A 10,498-nucleotide genomic window follows, 5' to 3' on the forward strand; every position below is an offset into this window, starting at 1 on the left:
ACCTTCATATTTGATCCTCTCCTTCCTTATTTCTCTCTTTGTTATCCTCTGTTATCCTCATTGCGTCTTGGAAGTGCAGCAGAGAGGGAGAGATTCGCGAGAGGAGTGCTGCGGGTAAGCGCTGTTATTTTTTAACTTACTTTTTCGCGGGTTTTTTCTTTAAAAATAGCTAAACCCGGAAGTGGTCGCGCAGGGAGGTCTGGGAGAGAGAGATTTTTTTTTCCCCAATAAATTGGAACAGAGAGGAATCCCGATACTCTACACTTGTAGAGTATCCCACCCTCCCTCCTCCTCTAACCTAAGAAAAAAGACCCAGTGAGAGCAGGGCTTTGGAGAAAACAGGAGGAGGAAAGGTAAGTTTAAAATTTTCATTCACTTTTTTTTTCCCTGTGTGTTTAAAGGGGCAATTATGAGTGTGAGGCCAGTATGTTGTTCCCAATGTAGGATGTGGGAGGTCCTGGAGGCGCCTAGCCTTCCGGACGACCATATCTGTGCTGGGTGTGTTGAGCTGCGGTTCCTAAGGGACCATGTTAGGGAACTGGAATTGCAGCTCGAGGACCTTCGCCGGGTTAGGGATAGTGAGGAGGTCATTGACAGGAGCTATCGGCAGGTGGTCACACCGGGACCGCGGGAGGAGGGTAACTGGGTAACAGTGAGGAAGGAGAAAGCTCGGTTGATGGTGAGCACCCCGGTGGATGTGCCCCTTAATAATATGTACTCCTGTCTGAGTACTACTGGGGTGGACAGCCCACCTGGGGGAAGCAGCGGTGGCAGTGTCTCTGGAGCTGAGCCTGGCCCAGTAGTGCAAAAGGGAAAGGAAAGGAGGGTAGTGCTAATTGGGGACTCTACGGTGAGGGGGTCAGATAGGCGTTATTGCGGACACAGACGGGACTCTCGGATGGTGGTTTGCCTCCCTGGTGCAGGGGTCCGGGATGTCTCTGGTCGAGTCCCAGAAATCCTGAAAGGGGAGGGAGAGGAGCCGAAGGTCGTGATGCATATAGGTACTGCTGACATAGGTAGGAAGAGGGAAGGGGTCATGAAAAGAGAATATAGGGAGTTAGGTAGACAGCTGAGAAAGAGGAATGCAAAGGTAGTAATCTCGGGATTGCTGCCTGTGCCGCGGGAGAGTGAGAACAGGAATCGGTGGAGAATGAATGCGTGGCTGAGGGACTGGAGCAAGGGACAAGGATTTGGGTACTTGGATCATTGGGACCTCCTTAGGGGCAGGTGTGACCTGTTTAAAAAAGACGGGTGGCACTTGAATCCCAGGGGGACCAATATCCTGGCGGGAAGGTTGGCTAAGGCGACTGGAGAGACTTTAAACTAGAAAGGTTGGGGGGAGGGAATCGAAATGAGGGGACTGAAAGCGAGGAGGTTAGCTCGCAAATAGATAAGGAATGTAAACAGGGTAAGAGGGAGGTTAGACGAGTGATGGAGAAGGGAAGTGCTCAGGCTGAAGGTCTAAGATGTGTCTATTTTAATGCCAGGAGTGTAGTGAATAAAGTGGATGAGCTTAGAGCGTGGATTGCTGCTTCGAATTGTGATGTGGTGGCCATTACGGAGACTTGGATGTCTCAGGGACAGGACTGGGTGCTTCAGGTGCCGGGTTTTAGATGTTTCAGGAAGGACAGGGAGGGAGGCAAGAGAGGGGGGGAGTGGCACTGTTGATCAGGGATAGTGTCACGGCTGTAGAGAAGGTGGACGCCGTGGAGGGATTGACTACGGAGTCTCTGTGGGTGGAGGTTAGGAACAGGAAGGGGTCGGTAACGTTGCTGGGTGTTTTCTATAGGCCGCCCAATAGTAACAGAGATGTTGAGGAGCAGATGGGGAAACAGATCCTGGAGAGATGTAGGAATAACAGAGTTGTCGTGATGGGAGATTTTAATTTCCCAAACATGGATTGGAATATCCCTAGGGCTAGGGGTTTGGATGGAGAGGAGTTTGTTAGGTGTGTCCAGGAGAGTTTCCTGACACAGTATGTGGATAAGCCTACTAGAGGAGAGGCTGTACTTGATCTGGTGCTGGCTAATGAACCTGGACAGGTGGAGGATCTCTCGGTGGGTGAGTATCTTGGGGATAGCGATCATAATTCTATCTCCTTCACGATAGCATTGGAAAGAGATAGGATCAGGCAGGCTAGGAAAGTGTTTCTCTGGAGTAAAGGGAAATATAGTGTCATCAGGGAGGAAATTAGATGGGTAAATTGGAAGGAGGCATTCTTGGGGAAAAGTACCGAAGGAAAGTGGAGGATTTTCAAGGAATGTTTGTCTGGAGCTCTGCATGACAACGTTCCGATGAGACAGGGGGGTGTTGGTAGGGTATGGGAACCGTGGTGCACGAAGGTTGTGATGAACCTGGTGAATAAGAAAAGAGAGGCGTACAGAAGGTTCAGAGAGCTAGGAGGTGTTAAGGATTTAGAGGAGTATACGGGATGTAGGAAGGAGCTTAAGAAGGAAATTAGGAGAGCGAGAAGGGGTCATGAGAAGGCCTTGGCGGGTAAGAGTAAGGAGAATCCCAAGGCTTTCTACAAATATGTCAAGAGTAAAAGGATGAGATGTGAAGGCATAGGACCCTTAAAAGGTGAAGGGGGAAAAGTTTGTGCGGAACCGTTAGAATGGCGGAGCTGCTTAATGAATACTTTACCTCGGTATTCACGGTGGAAAGGGATCTGGGTGGTTGTACTGCTGGTTTGCGGTGGACAGAAAGGATCGAGCATGTGGACATAAAGAAAGAGGATATGTTGGAACTATTGAATGGCATCAAGGTTGGTAAGTCGCCGGGACCGGATGGGATGTACCCCAGGTTACTGTGGGAGGCGAGGGAGGAGATTGCGGAGGCTTTGGCGATGATCTTTGCATCGTCGATGGAGACGGGAGAGGTTCCGGAGGATTGGAGGATTGCAGATGTGGTCCCTATATTCAAGAAAGGGAACAGGGACAGCCCGGGAAATTACCGACCGGTGAGTCTAACCTCAGTGGTTGGTAAGTTGATGGAGAGGATCCTGAGAGACAGGATTTATGATCATCTAGAGAAGTTTAGTATGATCAAAAGTAGTCAGCACGGCTTTGTCAAGGGCAGGTCGTGCCTTACGAGCCTGGTTGAGTTCTTTGAAAATGTGACCAAACACATTGACGAAGGAAGAGCGGTGGATGTGGTCTATTTGGACTTCAGCAAGGCGTTCGATAAGGTCCCCCATGCAAGACTTCTTGAGAAAGTGAGAGGGCATGGGATCCAAGGGGCTGTTGCCTTGTGGATCCAGAACTGGCTTGCCTGCAGAAGGCAGAGAGTGGCTGTGGAGGGGTCTTTCTCTGCATGGAGGTCAGTGACCAGTGGAGTGCCCCAGGGATCTGTTCTGGGACCCATGCTGTTTGTCATTTTCATAAATGACCTGGATGAGGAAGTGGAGGGATGGGTTGGTAGGTTTGCTGACGACACCAAGGTAGGTGGTGTTGTGGATAGTTTGGAGGGATGTCAGAAGTTGCAGCGAGACATAGATAGAATGCAAGACTGGGCGGAGAAGTGGCAGATGGACTTCAACCCGGATAAGTGTGTGGTGATCCATTTTGGCAGATCCAATGGGATGAAGCAGCAGTATAATATGAAGGGTACCATTCTTAGCAGTGTAGAGGATCAGAAGGACCTTGGGGTCCGGGTCCATAGGACTCTTAAATCGGCCTCGCAGTGGAGGATGCGGTCAAGAAGGCGTACGGCGTACCGGCCTTCATTAATCGAGGAATTGAGTTTAGGAGTCGGGAGATAATGCTGCAGCTTTATAGGACCCTGGTGAGACCCCACTTGGAGTATTGCGCGCAGTTCTGGTCACCTCATTACAGGAAAGATGTTGAAGCCATTGAAAGGGTGCAGAGGAGATTTACAAGGATGTTGCCTGGATTGGGGGGCATGCCTTATGAGGATAGGTTGCGGGAGCTTGGTCTCTTCTCCCTGGAGAGACGAAGGATGAGAGGTGACCTGATAGAGGTTTACAAGATGTTGAGAGGTCTGGGTAGGGTAGACTCTCAGAGGCTATTTCCAAGGGCTGAAATGGTTGCTACGAGAGGACACAGGTTTAAGGTGCTGGGGGGTAGGTACAGAGGAGATGTCAGGGGTAAGTTTTTCACTCAGAGGGTGGTGGGTGAATGGAATCGGCTGACGTCGGTGGTGGTGGAGGCAAACTCGTTGGGGTTTTTTAAGAGACTTCTGGATGAGTACATGGGATTTAATGGGATAGAACATAGAACATAGAACAGTACAGCACAGAACAGGCCCTTCGGCCCACGATGTTGTGCCGAGCTTTATCTGAAACCAAGATCAAGCTATCCCACTCCCTATCATCCTGGTGTGCTCCATGTGCCTATCCAATAACCGCTTAAATGTTTCTCAAGTGTCTGACTCCACTATCACTGCAGGCAGTCCATTCCACACCCCAACCACTCCCTGCGTAAAGAACCTACCTCTGATATCCGTCCTGTATCTCCCACCACGAACCCTATAGTTATGCCCCCTTGTAATAGCTCCATCCACCCGAGGAAATAGTCTTTGAACGTTCACTCTATCTATCCCCTTCATCATTTTATACACCTCTATTAAGTCTCCCCTCAGCCTCCTCCGCTCCAGAGAGAACAGCCCGAGCTCCCTCAACCTTTCCTCATATGACCTACCCTCCAAACCAGGCAGCATCCTGGTAAATCTCCTCTGCACTCTTTCCAGCGCTTCCACATCCTTCTTATAGTGAGGTGACCAGAACTGCACACAATATTCCAAATGTGGTCTCACCAAGGTCCTGTACAGTTGCAGCATAACCCCACGGCTCTTAAACTCCAACCCCCTGTTAATAAAAGCTAACACACTATAGGCCTTCTTCACAGCTCTATCCACTTGACTGGCAACCTTTAGAGATCTGTGGATATGGACCCCAAGATCTCTCTGTTCCTCCACAGTCTTCAGAACCCTACCTTTGACCCTGTAATCCACATTTAAATTTGTCCTACCAAAATGAATCACCTCACATTTATCAGGGTTAAACTCCATTTGCCATTTTTCAGCCCAGCTTTGCATCCTATCTATGTCTCTTTGCAGCCTACAACAGCCCTCCACCTCATCCACTACTCCACCAATCTTGGTGTCATCAGCAAATATACTGATCCACCCTTCAGCCCCCTCCTCTAAGTCATTAATAAAAATCACAAAGAGCAGAGGACCAAGCACTGATCCCTGCGGCACACCGCTCGCAACCTGCCTCCAATCCGAAAATTTTCCATCGACCACCACCTTCTGTCTTCGGTCAGACAGCCAGTTACCTATCCAATCGGCCAACTTTCCCTCTATCCCACACCTCCTCACTTTCATCATAAGCCGACCATGGGGGACCTTATCAAACGCCCTACTAAAATCCATGTATATGACATCAACTGCCCTACCTTCATCAACACACTTAGTTACCTCCTCAAAAAATTCTATCAAATTTGTGAGGCACGACTTGCCCTTCACGAATCCGTGCTGACTATCTCGGATTAATCCGCATCTTTCTAAATGGTCGTAAATCCCATCCCTAAGGACCCTTTCCATCAATTTACCAACCACCGAAGTCAGACTAACCGGTCTATAATTACCAGGGTCATTTCTATTCCCTTTCGTAAACAGAGGAACAACATTCGCCATTCTCCAGTCCTCTGGCACCATCCCCGTGGACAGCGAGGACCCAAAGATCAACGCCAAATGCTCTGCAATCTCATCCCTTGCCTCCCACAGAATCCTAGGATACATTTCATCAGGCCCAGGGGACTTATCGACCTTCAGTTTATTCAAAACTGCCAAGACATCCTCCCTCCGAACATCTATTTCCCCCAGCCTATTAGCCTGTAACACCTTCTCTTCCTCAAAAACATGGCCCCTCTCCTTGGTGAACACTGAAGAAAAGTATTCATTCATCACCTCGCCTATCTCTACTGACTCCATACACATGTTCCCACTACTGTCCTTGACCAGCCCTAACCTCACCCTGGTCATTCTTTTATTCCTCACATAAGAGTAAAAAGCCTTGGGGTTTTCCTTGATCCGACCCGCCAAGGACTTCTCGTGTCCCCTCCTAGCTCTCCTAAGCCCCTTTTTCAGCTCATTCCTTGCTAACTTGTAACCCTCAATCGAGCCATCTGAACCTTGTTTCCTCATCCCTACATAAGCTTCCCTCTTCCTTTTCACAAGACATTCCACCTCTTTTGTGAACCATGGTTCCCTCACTCGGCCATTTCCTCCCTGCCTGACAGGAACATACCTATCAAGGACATCCAGTATTTGTTCCTTGAAAAAGTTCCACTTTTCATTAGTTCCTTTCTCTGACAGTTTCTGTTCCCAACTTATGCCCCCTAATTCTTGCCTAATCGCATCATAATTACCTCTCCCCCAATTGTAAACCTTGCCCTGCCGTACGGCCCTATCCCTCTCCATTGCAATAACAAAATACACCGAATTGTGGTCACTATCTCCAAATTGCTCTCCCACAACCAAATCTAACACTTGGCCCGGTTCATTTCCCAGTACCAAATCCAATGTGGCCTCACCTCTAGTCGGCCCATCCACATATTGTGTCAGGAAACCCTCCCGCACACACTGCACAAAAACTGCCCCATCCAAACTATTTGACCTACAAAGGTTCCAATCAATATTTGGAAAGTTAAAGTCCCCCATGACAACTGCCCTGTGACCCCCACACATATCCATAATCTGCTTAGCAATTTCTTCCTCCACATCTCTATTACTATTTGGGGGCCTATAGTAAACTCCGAGCAACGTGACCGCTCCTTTCCTATTTCTAACTTCAGCCCATATTACCTCAGTGTGCAGATCCCCCACGATTGGGGGCGATAGATAGGCTTTGAGGTGGGGATGTGATCGATTGAGGGCTATAGATAGGCCTAGAGGTGGGGATGTGATCGGCGCAACTTGTGGGCCGAAGGGCCTGTTTGTGCTGTGGCTTTCTATGTTCTATGTTCTATGTTTGTTTTTATAGCCTTCCCAATCTTCTGACATCCCACTACTCTTTGCCACATTATAGGCTCTCTCTTTTGCCTTGATGCATTCCCTGACTTCCTTTGTCAGCCATGGCTGCCTAATCCCCCCACTGATAACCTTTCTTTTGTTTCGGATGAACCTCTGCACTGTGTCCTCAATTACTCCCAGAAACTCCTGCCATTGCTGTTCTACTGTTTTTCCAATAATGAATCACAATCTCAGATCAATAGACGGCAATGTTTCAAAACTTGATCAAAATCTGAGAACAAGAGACTGCAATGTTTCAATACTGGATCAGAATCTGGGAACGATAGACATGGATTTAATAATACTGGACCAGAATCTGAGAACAATAGACTGAAATGTTCCAAGACTGGATCATAATCTGAGAACAATGCACTGCAATGTTCCAATACCGGATCAGAATATGCGAACAATAGATTGTAATGTCCCAATACTGGATCAGAATCGGAGAACAATGGACTGCAATGTTCCAATAAAGGATCCTAATCTGAGAACAAAGGACGGTAATGTTTCAATAATAGATCAGAATCTGAGAACAATGGACTGTAACGTTTCAATAAAGGATCATAATCTGAGAACAGTACTCTAAAGTTCAAATACGGGATCAGAATCTGACATCAAAAGATGGTAATGTTTCAATAATTGATCAGAATCTGAGAACAATGGACTGTAATGTTCCAATAAAGGATCATAATCCGAGAACAATGGACATTAATGTTCCAATATTGGATCAGAATCTGAGATCAATAGACTGTCATGTTGCACTAAAAGATCATAATTTGAGAACAATAGACTGCAATGTTCGAATAATGGACCACAATCTGAGAACAATAGACTGCAATGTTCCCATAATGTATCAGAATCTGAGAACGATAGAGTGGAATGTTCCAATACCGCATCAGGATCTGGGAATAATAGAACGGGATGTTACAATACTGGATCAGAATCTGACAACAATAGACTGGAATGTTAGAACATAAGAACATCAGAAATAAGAGCAGGAGTAGGCCATCGAGCCCCTCAAGCCTGCTCCGCCATTCAATAAGATCATGGCTGATCTGATAGTGGGTTCAGTTCCACTTACCCGCCCGCTCCCCATAACCCTTAATTCCCATAATGGTTAAAAATCTATCTATCTGTGACTTAAACACATTTAACGAGGTAGCCACGACTGCTTCATTGGGCAGAGAATTCCAAAGATTCACTCCGCTCTGGGAGAAGAAGTTCCTCCTCAACTCTGTTCTAAATTGACTCCCCCATATTTTGAGCCGATGCCCCCTAGTTCTTGTTTACATTGGAAGTGGAAATAACCTCGCTTCTTCTACCCTGTCTAGCCCCTTCATTGTCATATATGTATCTAAAAGATCTCCCTTCAAGCTTCTAAACTCCAATGAGTACAGGCCCAGTCTACTCAATCTCTCCTCATAAGCTGACCCCCTCATCTCCGGAATCGACCTGGTGAACCTTCTCTGTCCCCCCTCCAAAGCTAATATATCCTTTCTTAAATAAGGGGACCAAAACTGGACACAGTACTCTAGGTGCGGCCTCTCCAGTACCCTGTACAGTTGCAGCATGACCTCCCTGCATTTATACTCCATCCCTCGCACGATAAAGGCCAACATTCCATTTGCTTTCTTGATCACCTGCTGCACCTGCAAACTGAGTTTTTGTGATTCATGCACAAGGACCCCCAGGTCCCTCTGCACAGTAGCATGTTGTAATTCTTCACCGTTTAAATAAGAGTCCATTTTACTATTATTCCTTCCAAAGTGGATAGCCTCACACTTACCAACGTTATACTCCATCTGCCAGATCCTTCCCCACTAACTTAGCTGATCCAAATCTCTCTGCAGACTCTTTCTGTCCTCCACGCGATTTGCTTTCCCACTCATCTTTGTGTCATCCGCAAACTTTGTTACCCTACACTCGCTCCCCTCCTCCAGATCGTCGATGTATATGGTAAATAGTTGAGGCCCCAGCACTAATCCCTGCGGCATGCCACTACTCATTGATTGCCAACCGGAAAAGCACCCATTTATTCCGACTCTCTGCTTTCTGTTAGATAGCCAATCCTCAATCCACGCTAACACTTTATCCCCAACTCCGTGTACCTTTATCTTATGCAGCAACCTTTTGTGAGGCACCTGATCGAATGCCTTCTGGAAATCTATTTACACAACATCCACCGGTTCCCCTCTGTCAACTGCACTCGTCGCATCCTCAAAAAATTCCAGTAAATTAGTCAAACATGGCTTTCCCTTCAAGAATCCATGCTGCGCCTGCTTGATTGAACCATTCTTTTCCAGGTGTCCTGTCATTTCTTCCTTAATGATAGATTCCAGCATTTTCCCAACTACGGATGTTAGGCTAATCGGCCTGTAGTTACCTGCCTTTTGTCTACCTCCTTTTTTAAACAGTGGCGTTACATTAGCTGTTTTCCAATCAGCTGGCACCTCCCCAGAGTCCAGTGAATTTTGAAAAATTACAACTAATGAATTTGCTATTACTTCTGTTGTTTCTTTTTGTACGCTGGGATGCATTCCATCCGGACCAGGAGACTTGCCTACCTTTAGTTCCATTAGCCTACCTCTTTAGTAATAGTGATCGTTTTAAGGTCCTCATCCCCGACAGTCCCGGGTAAGGGCAGAAGTTGTTTTTTGTAGTTGAGTTAGGGCATCATGATTGGCATAGGTTTGGAGGGCCGAAGGGCCTGTTCCTGTGCTGTACTTTCCCTTGTTCTTTGTTGATTATTGACTACCTTGGATGACACCCTCAGGATGTAGTCTCCTTTACTGACAACTTTGCTTACATTATCATCAAAATGGTCTCACGAATGGACCCTGAGGAAGAGTCACACAGACGTGAAACATTGGCTCTATTCTCTCTCCACAGATACTGTCAGACCTGCTGAGATCTCCCAGCATTTTCTGTTTTTGTATTCATTTATTGACTCCATTTGCTTTCATTCCCACGCAGCTTTCTCCTGTTCAGTTGATATGTAAATGTTGAAATGTTCAGCAAACTGCTGGATAATTCCTGGAAATATGAAGGCAAGTCCCCGAAAAATACATCATTCCTCAATCCATCTCGCGCCAGCTCCCCCATCCTTTACGTCTCTCCTATACATTGCAACAACCCTTTCTTCATCCTTGCCAAGAGTATCGTCACCTTGGCTCATTCCTCTGCCAGGTCACAAGCTCCGCATGAAGCCAAGAGCCAGAGACTCAGTTGGGAGCAGCACACTTGTTTATAAAGCGAGAATTCACAATACAGGAGACGCTGAGGTTGAGAATTTACCATAATGTGGACGTTCCAGAGCATCATCCTTCTGTTTGGACTGCTGGATACAGTCATGGGGGGGTAGGGAATTCGAGGGCCGAAGGGCCTGTTCCGGTGCTGTCCTTTCCTTTGTTCTGTGTATGTATGGGTGACATGGTGGCACAGTGGTTAGCACTGCTGCCTCACA

The sequence above is a fragment of the Mustelus asterias genome, unplaced genomic scaffold, assembly GCF_964213995.1.
Source record: "Mustelus asterias unplaced genomic scaffold, sMusAst1.hap1.1 HAP1_SCAFFOLD_533, whole genome shotgun sequence".
Classification (NCBI taxonomy): domain Eukaryota; kingdom Metazoa; phylum Chordata; class Chondrichthyes; order Carcharhiniformes; family Triakidae; genus Mustelus; species Mustelus asterias.